Raw genomic sequence first — 14,505 nt, 5'->3', positions numbered from 1 at the left:
CTGAAAATGTTTCCCAGTCTGAGGAAGACTTAAGTTGGCACTGTAACTTAATTCTGACCTTTTAGTTGTTTCTGGGAAGGGAATGCTCCACGCAAGCACCTGGGCTTTATGGAACATCTGGCCAAGGATTTGGGCTTTCCTGTAGGTTGTGACCCTTGCAGTGCTTTGGTGCTAATCAGTCTCTTCAACTTGGGATCTCCACTTTATTGGAGTGCAGAGAAGCTCTCAAGATCCACTTTCCAGTCATTGTGATTAATGCCCTGCTTTTTGTCCCCAATTCGCTGCAGGTGGTTTAGCCCTCCTGGAACTCCTGATGATTCCTGTGGGACAGGACAGGAGTAGGCTTCCATAAAGATTTGAAGATCAATGGAGAGACAGAACATGCACCTCCAATTCCCTCCTCTCACCACAGACATCATGAGTTTAAAGAAATCTCTGTGAGTGGTATTTTGCTGGCTTGGGAAAGGCAATGGCACAGTCTGAAATGAACAATTCTTTTTACCAGTTGTGACTTCTCTCAATCCTGTGGATGCGGGGGGGGGGGGTCTCCATTTCTCCCCCAAGTTCTGGAGAATTCAGGGTGATATTCTTGTCTTTGAATATTTTCTAGTTATATTTTTGTTGGGGAACTGATGTTGGGGAATCTTCTACTCCACAATCTTGCTGATGTCACTGTACTGTTCATATTTCTATCAGCATCCTAATCACAACCACTTATGCAATAACTAAGGAGTTCCAAACTTTCTTTAGTCTTCTTGTCTGCCAAGCCCTCAAAATCTAGGTTTATCTAGCTTGTTTCTACAAATTCTTCCAACCTTTTTCCATCACCCAGTTCCAAAGCCACTTCCACATTTTTGAGTATTTGTTATCAGCAACACCCCACTTCTCTGTACCTATTTTCTGTATTAGCTTGTTTTCTGTTGCTTGTAACAGAATATTTGAAACTGCATAATTTAAAAGAAAAATAATTTATTTCCTACAATTAAGGAGGCCAAGAAGTCTCAAGTTGAGGGGCGATAACTGGTGAGAGCCTTCTTGCTGGTGGAGCCTCTTTGAAGAGTCCCAAGGCAGTGCAATACATCACATGATGAGGGGGCCGAACATGTTAGCTCAGGTTTCTAGTCCTTGTCTTATAAATCCACCATCCGGCTCCCATGATAACCCATGAATCCATTAACCATTTAATCCATTAATTCATGAATGGATTAATCTGTTCATTATGGCTAAACCCTTATGATCCAATCACCTCTTAAAGGCCTCACCTCTCAAAGTTGCCACATTGGGGAGTAAGTTTCAAAATGAATTTTTTGAGGGGTCATTTAACCATAGCAGGGTTTCAGATTTGCAAGATAAAAAGTCTGGAGATCTGTTTCACAACATGTGAACATACTTAACACTACTAAACTGTATGCTTAATGGTTAAGATGATAATTTACAGGTTATGTGTTTTTTACTACAATTAAAAAAACTATGCTTGTTATAAATAAGTAGCTCATTCTCCCTTGTAAAACTTACTACCTGTTCAAATTGCTCAAACTGAACCAGTGACTGAACTGTGGTCTTCTCTAGGGTACTTAAAATTACTGAAATAAAAGAATAAGTATATAAAAAGTGCAGTGGCGCGATCTCGGCTCACTGCAAACTCCGCCTCCTGCGTTCACTCGCCATTCTCCTGTCTCAGCCTCCCCAGTAGCTGGGACTACAGACGCCTGCCACCATGACTGACTACTTTTTGTATTTTTAGTAGAGACGGGGTTTCACCGTGTTAGCCAGGATGGTCTTGATCTCCTGACCTCGTGATCTGCCCGCCTCAGCCTCCCAATGTACTGGGATTACAGGCGCGAGCCACCGTGCCCGGCCTGGTAATGCTTTTAAAATAATTCATTTATTTAAACTATGACACAAAAAAAGAGGTTTTAAAATCTTACTCAGGTGCTCTTTAAAAATAACAAATATATTAATTACTTGATGTCTTTACTATATCTAAAATAATTGCTGTATCAGAGGTAGGGACACAGTAAAAGAGGTACTATTGAAGCTAGTATACTATACTGCAGATACTGTTGAAATACCTTAGAAGTACTATTGAAATATTTTAACAGAATAGCACACTAAACAGACTGACTGAAGTTCTTATACAAGGATCTCATGTAAATAACAACGAAATAATAATAAGTCCATCAATTCCATAAGAGATATATACAAAATTTGGATGCCAAAATTCTTTTTTTTTTTTTTTTTTGAGATGGAGTCTCGTTCTGTCATCCAGGCTGGAGTGCAGTGGCATGATCTCGACTCATTGCAACCTCTGCCTCCCAGGTTCAAGTGATTCTCCTGGCTCAGCCTCCTGAGTAGCTGGGATTATAGGCATGTGCCACCATGCCTGGCTAATTTTTGTATTTTTATTAGAGATGGGGTTTCATCATGTTGGCCAGGCTGGTCTCGAACTCCTGACCGCAGGTGATCCTCCTGCCTCAGCCTCCCAAAGTGCTGGGATTACAGGCATGAGCCATCATACCTGGCCCGGATGCCAAAATTCTTAAAAGAAACAAGGGGAGTTATCTCATTATGAATTCCATAAGACTAAGATCTGGCAAAACTGGATCTTGAAATATGAGATGAAACCTCAAATTGACACTTGCCAAAATTCTCCATTAAACAACCCATCACAGTAGGGATAAATTTGCCACAGTATTAAACACTGACCAGAAAACTTCTGTAGTATAGCAGAAGACATGTCCAGTTCATGCATTATGTATACTAAATTAAGCTCATTATGGTTTCAGGATGATTCAAGCACATTACATTTATTGTGCACTTTATTTCTATTAGTATCACATTTTAATATATAATGAAATAATTATACAACTCACCATAATGTTGAATTAGTGGGAGCCCTGAGCTTGTTTTCCTGCAACTAGATGGTCCCATCTGGAAGTGTTGGGAAACAGTGGCAGATAATCAGGTGTTCAATTCTCATAAGGAGTAAGCCACCTAGATTTCTTGCATGTGCAGTTCACAATAGGGTTCACACTTCTGTGAGAATCTAATGCCACCACTGATCTGACCAGGAGGCAGAGCTCAGGTGGTAATGTGAGTGATGGAGGACAGCTGGAAACACAGATGAAGCTTCGCCTGCTTGCCCACCACTCACCTCTGTGCGGCCCAGTTCCTAACAGGCCATGAACCGGTGCCAGGTGTTGTGGACCTCTGCTCTAAGTAATAGTTTTAGCATCCCCAAATAGATTTATATAATTTATACAATTGTGTTTATTAATGTGTACTAATAGGTACAGTTATTTCCTGGGTAAGTTGAAGTATTTCCCTATCAAAAATCCACAGCTCTTACTATGGCAGAAAACAAAATAAAAACAAAACAAAACAACAAAATAAAAGCACAATTAGATTTTGTGTTACTTACTTAGAATATTCCAATTGTCTAATACACAGACATATTTAATTAGAATGCTTATTTATGGAATGCTTACATAAAAGCTATGTAAGGCTTTTTCCATTAGTTATAAACTTTATTGTCCTTATAGTGATAAGGACACTTAATCCTCTGAAAAAATGAAAAGATCCTTGACCCAACTGAAAAGTTACATCTGCTAGATATGTTAAATTGAAGTTCTCCAGAGAGCCTTCAGCAGATGGTTCACAGAAGTTGACTGCTAACCCAAGATCCTCAGAATAAGCTAATGATTACATGGAGTAGATAATTTTGGCTAAAGATCATTGGAAGAAGATTCTTCTATATATCACACTCTCTATTGGATATTCTTATATATTATATTTGTGGTAATACTATTCTCCTTTATTGCTTAAAGTATTCTACTTCTGACTTAGCCTGTCATATTCACTTTACTAGTGATAATGAGTTACCTATGTCTAGACCAGAGTTGGCAAACTATGGCTTACAGACCAAATCTGGCCAGCCACCTGTTTTTGTAAATAAAATTTTTTTGGAACACAGCCACAGCCTTTTTTTTTTTTCCTTTTTTTTTAACATGTTGCCTATGGCTGTTCTTGTGCTACAACAGCAGATCTGAGTTGTGACCAAAAAACAATATATGGCTCACAAAGTCAAAAATATTTCACATCTAGTTTTTTTACAGAGAAAGTTTGCTGATCCTTGATCTAGGTAATTGTCATTATAACTCTATAATTCAGTTCTTCCAAACTATTTTTAGCTCAGCCATTTAAATAAATGATGTGAAGGTATGTTACTCTGACTTTCCAATAACAATACTCTTTGTCCAAGAAGCCTAGTGAGAAGGAAGACAACAACAACAAAACAACAACAAAAAAAGCCAAACAAACGATACTCTGAATGCAATATATAAATGAAATAAAATGTCCCTGCACCAGGGAAATTACAAAACACAAACAATAAGTATTTGTCAATAGTACTCAGAAACAGTATATCTGGAGTTCCATCAATGTTGAATTATCTCTTGTATATCTTTTTGTTATTTTTTTCTCTATAAAACAATGAGACTCTTTAATGCCAATATAGGACCAAGATTCATTGTTCTGTTGAATTACTAGTTAGGCCATTCCAACAGTGTAATTTCTGTGGTAGTAAGTCTCCAAGATAGTACCTAATGATTTTTGCTTCTTGGTATTCATGCACTTGTACACTGTACCTCTCCCACACTGTGCCAAGGTTGGTATATGTGACCTCTGTGGCAACAGCGATAGTATGTCACTTCCAATGTTAGGTAATAAAAGACAATGTATTTTCTGCCTTATTCTCTATCATACAATTCACTCTAGGGAAAGTTAGCTGCCATGTTGTCAGCAGCTCTATGGACAGGCCCACGTGACAAGGAATTGAGAAATCTTGCCAACAGCCCATGAGAAACTAAGGCCTCCAGTCCACAGTCAGGTGAGTGAGCCTTCTTGGAAGTAAGTGGATCCTATACTCTATTCCAACCTTCAGAGAACTGCAGCCTTAGCTGACATCCTGGCTGCAACTTCATAAGAGACACTATTCCAGAACCACTCAGATAAGATGCTCCAAAACTTATAACCCTCAGGAACTATATGACATAATTTTCTTGTTTTCAAGCTGCTAAATTTGGAATCATTTGTCATAGAGCAAAAGATAACTGATACAATTTAGCTCCCCAACTAAATTCCCCAACATCCCAAATGAATTATATATCATTTCAAAGAGTACATAAAACCCTTTATGGAGAGAGAATTCTGAGAATAATGATCCTATCCACAGGAGTGAAACTACTAGAAGCTTTCATAAAAAAATTACTTTGGTTGACGTAGTAAATAATCCATCCCAAACTGTGAGGCACAGCAAACACAACAAACCAGTTTAAATTCCTTAAACCAAGTCATTATAAATAATAGAATTGTCTTGGATTTTATTTTGGCCAACCAGGGAAGATTCTTTACCATTGCTAACATTGTGTATTGCTAACATTGTGTAAACACTTCCGGTGAATTGGAATAATCTATCTCTAAGCTAAAAGAAAAGGCAACCTGGCTACCTAAAATAGACTTGGAAAATCTTTGAGACTTGTTTTCGTGATCAGGTCTGGGAAATCTGTGGTCATGGTTCCGAAATATCTGCCAGGCCTTTCCAGTTATACTTATCTCACTGGTGTTCAATGTCTATGTTCCAGAATCTTAAATGCTTGTGTGCAGCCACCATCCTGACAAATGATTCAACAAATGATTCAGAGACAAAAACCAGAATACAATTATTTTCATAGACATGTAAAACTGAAAATCAAATATCCTCAGATGAAACTTCACCTTCGAGGAGAATCCCCAACAGGGGTAAAGAGCTGCACAACACTTGATGTTTTCTCCTGCAGCTTTGATTGAACAAGGACCAGTAAGAAGGACTAACAATAAAGAGGTTCCTACAAACATAGAAAAAGACTAGTTTTTTTGTTGTTGTTGTTGTTGTTGTTGTTGTTTTCTGTAGCAATGGAAACAAAATAGCCACAAGAACCAGTTTTAAACCCATTCAGTTGATCAAGAATAACCTGCATCAGTGAGCCCCTCTCGCATGAGTCAGCTCGCCGGGGAAAGACTCACTCCAGTAAACACACCTCTCAGTGCCAGCTAATCAGCAGCAGTCTCACCTGAGTAACTGAGCTTCCGCAGATGTTGTCCAACCACTCATATCCCTGAAAGTCTGTCAATTCCTAGCACTTCACGCTTCCCCTAAAGAAAAATCCGATATAAGGCTAACAGTCTGCTGTGCCTGACTGGCATAGCCCTCCCTGATTATAGGAAGCAACACATTCAGCTTTGTCTTGTCAATATTTTTGATGTTTAGTGCTGGTCTCATGATTCTTTGACCAACTCCCCTGATTCTTTTATCATTTTTTTAACCTCTTCCTGTTTAATACTACTAAGAGTAATAGTAATGATGATGATGATGATTTTGTAACCGCTACTCACCATACGCCATGCACTGTGACAAGGGCTTTCATTGTCTTAATATCTGGCCACCAGCACTTCTTAGATTTTCAGGTAGCACTCACACCTGAGGCTATTCCTGGCTTATTCCGTGTGCCAGTCGTTTGCTGGTTGCCTTCGATTCACTCCTCATCCTTTCTCTGCTCTGTCACGGAAGGCTGACTCCTGAAGACAGGGTTTGCCAGGCTCTTCTGTCAGCTGGCTTCCAGCTCATTTTTGCTAATGGGAATCTGTGGTGAAAGATGAAAGACCAGAAGGGAGAAAGAATATTTCTTCCTTCTCTGCTTCTGGAGGTGGCTTGGCCAATAGCTGTGTTTCTTCCCATTGCTCCAGCTCTTTGAAAATACCTAGTTTTTTTTGGTGATAAAGGCATGATGCTGTAGATATCTAGGTTGTTTGGCAATCCTGTTTGGATTCTCAGCTTTTACAACACCCAATAATACATTCTTTTTTAAAAAGCTTCAGTCTTTCTAATTTCCTAGACCATTGATAGAATCAGCAAGAATAGGTGGTAGAATTTATGTCAGGTAAAACTGAGAGTCTTGAGATTTAGTCCCAAGTCTGTCTCTGAATCACTTGTGACCTTGAAACAATTACAGGTTGGTGCCTCAGTTTTGCTATCTGTGTAATGGAATTGTTGATCTTTAAAGGCCTCCCTCCTGGCCATCCGCCACCACCCTGCCCAATTAGAACCTTCTATAATGCTGGGCTTGCAAGAATTGGTTTAACATTTGTAAGAATTATAGCTGTTCTATTCTCTCATGTAAGAGTTCAAAAATTGCTTTATAATGAAAATGCAGAGCCCACGTTTAAAGAGCAGGAAAAAAATGTCATTAAAAGTGTTATAAATAAAGTTTTTCCTTTAAAAATTTGTATTATTTATAAAATATTAGAGAGGTAATAGTGATATATGAGCAACAATTAACTTAAAAAGTACAAAAATTGGCCGGGCGTGGTGGCTCAAGCCTGTAATCCCAGCACTTTGGGAGGCCTAGACGGGTGGATCACGAGGTCAGGAGACCGAGACCATCCTGGCTAACACGGTGAAACCCCGTATCTACTAAAAAATGCAAAAAACTAGCCGGGGGAGGTGGCGGGCGCCTGCAGTCCCAGCTACTCGGGAGGCTGAGGCAGGAGAATGGCGTAAACCCGGGAGGCGGAGCTTGCAGTGAGCTGAGATCCGGCCACTGCGCCACAGCCTGGGCGACAGAGCGAGACTCTTGTCTCAAAAAAAAAAAAAAAAAAAAAAGTATGAAAATTTTCTGGCATTATAATATTTTCTGGCATTATAATATTATACAATACAATATATAATACCACTTTATTAATGTGATATCCTGATTACTGGTAAGATTTTTCAGGCTTGCTTTTCCACAGACTCATTTAATGGATCATCAAAATTTAAACTTTTAGAAATTTTATTTTCAATTGATGCAATTGAAGGTGACATTAGTTTCTCTTGGAAAATGACAGATTGCCAATAATTTTTGATAATTTTAAATTTTGATGAGGATCTTACTGCTGATGCAATTGTTATTGGAGCTGTTAAGAGTATTTTGTAGCCTGTTACATTTGGGATTCATTTCTGATAAATTATTATTGTTATTATATTTTAAGACTAGTCAAGTATAGTAGTGAGAAAGGGGAAAGAGTAGAACAAAGAGTTTGATCTGTATCTGACTGAATAATCAATTGAGATAACTCACTACCCTCAGGTCAGCCTGATAAATTGTTTTGAAATAAAAATTTTAGAATATGTAGAGCTGATGATTCTCTTAGAGCAATTTTTCTAAAAATATTTAATTCTTTATACAAATTAGTTTTGTATGAGACTAAATTTAATTTTAAATGTAAATGTATACAATGGCATCTTAATGTCTCCTTTGACATTTCCTATAACATGTAGAGGTTGTATAAGAAACTAAATGTGGCTTCATGATTTGTATAAAATTCAAAATAATGGTTTATGCAGTCTACCAATATATCTTCAATTATAAGGAAAAAACTAATTTAAACATGGTCTCAGCTGCCATGGTGGCACCTACCTGTAGTCCCAGCTCCTTCAGAGCCTGAGGCAGAATGATCCCTTGAATCCAGAAGTTGGAGGCAGAATCCCTTAAGTCCAGCAGTTCGAGGCTATAGTGTGCCATGACCATGTCTGTGACTAGCCACTGCTCTCCAGCCTGGGCAGCACAGCAAAAGCCTGCCTCAAAAATAAATAAATAAATAAAAGTGAAATTGTCTTACTCATTAATAATTTGTTCATTTGAAGCTTCATATGAAACTAGTGTATTTTTCTATCAAATGCCACCAACTTTAAATTTATTTTATATTTTTAAGCCATGATCTTTAAATTTCTTTTCCATTTCCAAGCCTATTTCTGTTTCTAAGCAACTTTGTAATGTTGAGGCTGTTTTCAAAATCTGAGATTCTAAACTCTTTAGAGAATTTGAATGACTCCCTCATATGCTTTCTTGCAGTGTCCATGTGTGCACTTTTATTTTGTAATAATCTGATGAGAGTTTACTGCCTGTGTCCTGGCAATTCCTGTCCTGGCTTCAGGCCAGAATTAATATTTGTACAGATGCCACAAGGTTAGGCTCCAGGGACTGATGACCAAGCCTGTCTCCCTCTATGGGTCCCAGTGATGCCTATATGCAGAATCCCTTCTTTCTCCCTTGGCTGCAGCCACTGCTGCTGTTGCTGCTACTTTTGTGCTGCTGTCACTCTCCCTGCTACCATCCTGGTCCCATATCTAGGTCCAGCAGCCTTAGTCAGGTAAATATAATCTTTTTGTCTACCTAAGACCTTGAAAGATGAGCAGAATACTGCACAAGAGGAGCCAGGGGTGTTTATCTTCTTTGTACAAGAAATTTTTGTAGCCTCAAAGGTGAGGGACCTCAGTCATTGAGACTTATTGGCACCAGTAAATCTAAAATCAGGGGTCCAGACACAGAGCCACAGATGCTCAGGAAAAGCCGTAGCATTGCCAGGGGACCCAGGGGATTGAGCACAATTGTTTCCGAGATGTTCAACATCATATTCAGTATTATAGGTGACTGGGAATCTTCCAGAAGTGGTGTTATGTGAAGATTGGTGTGTTGGAGCAAACAGTATCTGACCACCTTGAGGAAACTTGAGAAGTTTACTTACATGTCAGCATGTTATCTTTAGTATTTCTTGAATATTCTATATGATTCATTCACTGTAGGTGTGAGATATATTGTACCTTTTTTTTTTTACAATGATACTGTAAAAAAATGTTTTAAAACAAGTTTTGAAAACTTTTTGTTATGGAAAGTTTCAAACATATTCAAAAGTAGAGTGAATAGATAGTATAATGAACCCCGCTTTAGGTACCCATTAACTCAGCTTCGTTGATTTCATGACTGAATTTTATCTACATCTCCTTTCCCTTCCCTCAGTCCTAGGTTATTTTGAAACAAATCCCAAACATCCTATCATTTTATCAGCAAACATTTCAATAATATATTTAAAAGATTTACTATTATTTCATCTAAAAAATGAATGATTCTTAATACTATGAAATAGTTATTAGTTAAATTTCTTTAATTATCTCAATTTTTTTTCAGAGTTTGTTTGAACCATGATCTAAACACACTCTGCATACTGCTATTAGTTGGTATGCTTCTTAAATCTCTTTTAATATATAATTGTTGGCTGGGTGCCATGGCTCATGCCTGTAATCTCAGCACTTTGGGAGGTTGAGGTGGGCAGATCACTTGAGCGCAGAAGTTCAAGACTAGCCTGGGCAAAATAGAGAAACCCTGTCTCTACAAAAAAAGACATAAAAAAGTTAATCGGGCACAGTGGTGTGTGCCTGTGGTCCCAGTGACTTGGGAGGCTAAGACAGGAGGATTGCTTGAGCCTGTGAGGTGGAGGTTGCAGTGAACTGAGATTGCATCACTGCAATGCAGCTTGGGTGACAGAAGTAAAACTCTGTCTGAAAAAAAAAAAACCCTGCTGAAAAGAAAAACCCCAAATATATATGTGTGTGTGTATATATATTCATATATATATTCATGAATATGAATATATATAAGTGCATATATATATATACAGTTGCCCCATCTCCTCGTTTTTTGTTTGTAATTTATTTGTTGAAGAAACTGGGTCATTTTGTCCTGTAGAATGAATCATCGTATGGATTCCACTTCTTGCATCCTCCTATGGTCTGAATGTTTGTGTCCCTGCAAAACTCATATGCTGAAATTCCAGCCCCTAAGGAAATGGAATTAGGAGATGAGGTTTTTGGGAGGTAATTAGGTCATGAGGGTGGAGCCCTCATGAATGGCATTAATGCCCTTCATCAAAGAGATGCAAGAGAGATCTTGTGTTCCTTCCATCATGTGGGGACACAGTAAAAATATGGTTGTCCATGAACTATAAGTGGGTACTTGCTAGACACCAAAGCCTTGATCTTGGAGTTCTCAGCCTCCAGAACTGTGAGAAATAAATTTATGTTTTTTATAAGCCATTAGTTTATTGTATATTTTTTAGAGCAGCCTGAATGGACAAAGACACACCTCTAGATGATTGTTTAACATATTCTGCTGTTCTTTGTATTTCTGTAACTTGTTCCTGGTATTTCTGTAGGCTTAAGAGATTTATCTTTGATTATTTGGTGTGTGGCTACTTCATAGGTGGTCTTGTGTACTTCTATCCAGACACAATAATGTCACTTTTTTGTGATGTTAACAGCCATTAAATCTTTTTTCAGATCCATTATTTCATGAAGATTTACAAAAGGATTATATTTAAATTGTATTATTATTTATTGGCTGGGTTATTTCTATAAAGATAAACCTTTCTGTATAAAATATGGTTATTATGGCCTGAAGTATAGTATGCATAAAAAAACAAGACTTATGCTTGATTTTTTCTCTTTATTTACCAGTTTTCGAAATAGTGAATTGCTTCTCCAGCATCCTCCATATGTGACCAATGAGAGTTTTTAAAGGAATAATTATGAATTCATGACTTTAAATTTATTTGATGTGTTTTAATCCCTACTAATGCCCACATTGTCTTATCTTTGGCCAGTGAGAGAATTGCTTGGCTCTAGAGTCCTTTGACAGGTTCACACTAGTCTTTTATAGTTTCCTTGCTTTTTGGTATAGTCTGATATTCCAGCTTCATCTGGTACATTTTCTGTCCCATGTTTGGAAACAGCTATTTCTCCAATGTATCCTGTGTTTTTTAGAGGAAATCACGTTTTCAAACTACAGTCAAGTTTCTAGGTTTTTCCAGTAAACAGAGCCAGGGGTTTTTAGAAATAAAATAAATGATGAATTCATACTGATACTTCTAATTCAAACTCAGCATCACAGGGTTTTTGTTTAACATTATCAATCTTACGTCATCTGTATCTTCTTTTTCCATGAAGAAAGTGGTTGCTTCTCAAGGACACCAACATAATTATTCATTTGCTTTGTCCCACAGAACATAACCCCCCAAAATAACTGTGTCAACACTATACCAACAATGTGTTTACTGCAGACAATTTATAATTATTTTATTTTATTTTTAGAAACAAGGTCTCACTTTGACACCCAGGCTGGAAAGCAATGGCACCATTATTGTAATCTTGAGCCCAAAATAGCTGGGACTACAGGAGCACCCCATTACACCCAGCGAATTTTAAAAATTATTTGTACAGGCAGGGCCTCACCAGGTTGCCCAGGGTAGTCTTGAACTCCTGGGCTTAAATGACCCTCCTACCTCAGGCTTCTAGAGCCCTGGGATTACAGGTGGGAGTCACTGCACTGGCCCAATTTATGGCTACTAGGATTAAACAATCAAATTATTGTGTTGTAAAGTCACTGGAAATAATTTGTGTGATCTATTTTTAAAATTTTGTTTTTGTTTTATAGAATTTAATTTTTAAATTTAATTTTGTTTTATAATTATGTAAAATATTTATGTGTCCTCAAAGTCAAATATACAAAATTAAATATATTCAGAGTAGTGTAACTTTTGCTTCTCCCCCTACTCTATCCTCTCTCTCTCTCCCATTATTTTTTTAAAATTAAATTTTTTGTTTAGTATTCTATTTTTTATAGAGTATATATTATTGTGTCAAGAAGATATATAAAATATGTCAGGGTCATTAGCAAACTAGGTATCTTTCACAGTCTGAAGTTGTAGAGTCTGGGGGTGAGGAGGGAAAAGGAGGATGGAGGTAGGCATTGGGCTTCTGATGGGCATGGCAAGAGTAAATACGGCCTGGAGATTGAAGAGTCTGCCGTTGCTTGCTCAAGTAAACAAAGGAAAATGCTATACATACCTGGGAAGATATTAGAAAAAGTAGAATGATAGTGAGAAGCAAGGTAAAGATTCATTCAACACTTATCAAGAACTCATTGTTTTCCAGGAATGGTGACAGGGCAAGACTGATCAAGTTTCAGGGAAAGTCTAATTTCTTAGTCAGTATACATTTTCATTTGTGATTACTTGGGTTCTCTTATTTTATTCATATAGTAATGAAGTTGTTGAGAAGAAGTTGACTTTGGATTGGGCATATCAGGAAATGTTTCAGTCCAGTTCTTAGGTTCTATAATGTCTTGTTTCAGTAGATGGCTCTTGATAGATAGACAGCCAAAGAGATAGATAGAGAGGCAAAGAGAATAGATTGAGAGGCAAAAGATAGACAGGAAGACAAAGAGAAAGGGCATCCCAGGAAGAAGGGGACAGGTGACCTAGGTGTGTTTGTGAGCATTCATTCATGGCTGTTCTCATCTTTTCTTTTCCTTTTTTTTTTTTTCAGATGAAGTCTTGCTCTGTTGCCCACCCTGGAGTGCAGTGGCACGATCTTGGCTCACTGCAACCTCTGCCTACCGGGTTCAAGCAATTCTCCTGCCTCAGCCTCCAGAGTAGTTGTGATTACAGGCACATGCCACCACACCCAGCTAATTTTTGTAGTTTTGTAGAGACAAGGTTTCACCATGTTGTTCTTGAACTCCTGACCTCAAGTGATCTGCCCACCTCGGCTTCCCAAAGTGCTGGGAACACAGGTGTGAGCCATTGCCCCCGGCCAGGTAACTATGGAAGGTGATGGAGATATATATATATATATATATACTTTTTTTAAGAGATGGGGCCTTGCTATGTTGCCCAGGTTGGTCTCCTGGGCTGAAGTGATCCTTGCACCTCGGCCTCCCAAAATGCTAGGATTACAGGTGAATCATATGAATCATTTCTAAAACTAGGACTTGGGCCGAAACAACTCAACATGCTTAAAATACTAGATGATTTGGCAGAACCAATCAGTATTGTATAAACGAAACATTTTTAAATAAGGAGAATTTATTTTCTCTCATAGAATTATGTTATCTAGAGTAAGATGATTAATTGTGTGTGTCCACTTGACTGGCCACAGGGTGCTTAGACTAAATATGATTTCTGTTGTGTCTTTCTAGATGTTTCTGGGTAAGATTCACATTCAAATTCATGGACTCATTAAAGTAGATGGCCCTCTCCAATGCGGGTGGGCATCATCCAATCTGTTGAAGGCGTGAAGAGAACAAAAGGGGGAGGAAGGAAGAATTCACCATTTTTCTTGCTGCCCACCTGCTTGGGCTGGGACATCTCATCTCACCTTCTCCAGCCTTTGGATGAGGATTTACACCTTGGTTCTCAGGCCTTCAGGTTCTAACTGGAGCTACACTATCAGCTTTCCTGGCTCTCCAGATTGCAGTTGGTGGATCACGGTACTTTTTAGCCTCCATCATAATGTAAACCAATTCTTAATAATAAATCTATCTATCTATCTATCTATCTATCTATCTATCTATCTATCTATCTATCTCCTCTCTAGTTCCATTTCTCTGGAGAACCCTAACACATAGAGTTAGAAATTAGGTTTTTTGTTTTTTGCTTTTTTAGAGACGGAGTTTTGCTCTTGTCGCCCAGGTTGGACTGCAATGGCATGATCTTGGCTTACCGCAAATCCCATTCTCATGCTTCAGTCTCCTGAGTAGCTGGGACTACAGGTGTGTGCCAGTATTCTTAGTAGAGATGGAGTTTCATCATGTT

General features: G+C 38.2%; 1 long non-coding RNA gene across 1 annotated transcript in view; it reads left to right on the top strand.

Moving 5' to 3' along the window:
• Nucleotides 1-14,505, top strand: part of LOC106998804 (uncharacterized) — a 123,248-nt gene that overhangs the window by 40,785 nt on the left and 67,958 nt on the right. The window contains exon 3 of the long non-coding RNA XR_013418377.1: nucleotides 13,890-14,204. This is a non-coding gene — a long non-coding RNA (uncharacterized LOC106998804). The remainder of the gene's footprint in view (nucleotides 1-13,889; nucleotides 14,205-14,505) is intronic.

The sequence above is a fragment of the Macaca mulatta genome, chromosome 6 (genome assembly GCF_049350105.2).
Source record: "Macaca mulatta isolate MMU2019108-1 chromosome 6, T2T-MMU8v2.0, whole genome shotgun sequence".
Taxonomy (NCBI): domain Eukaryota; kingdom Metazoa; phylum Chordata; class Mammalia; order Primates; family Cercopithecidae; genus Macaca; species Macaca mulatta.
The sequence above is the reverse complement of the archived record's forward strand: the minus strand, read 5'-3'. Positions and strand labels throughout refer to the sequence as shown.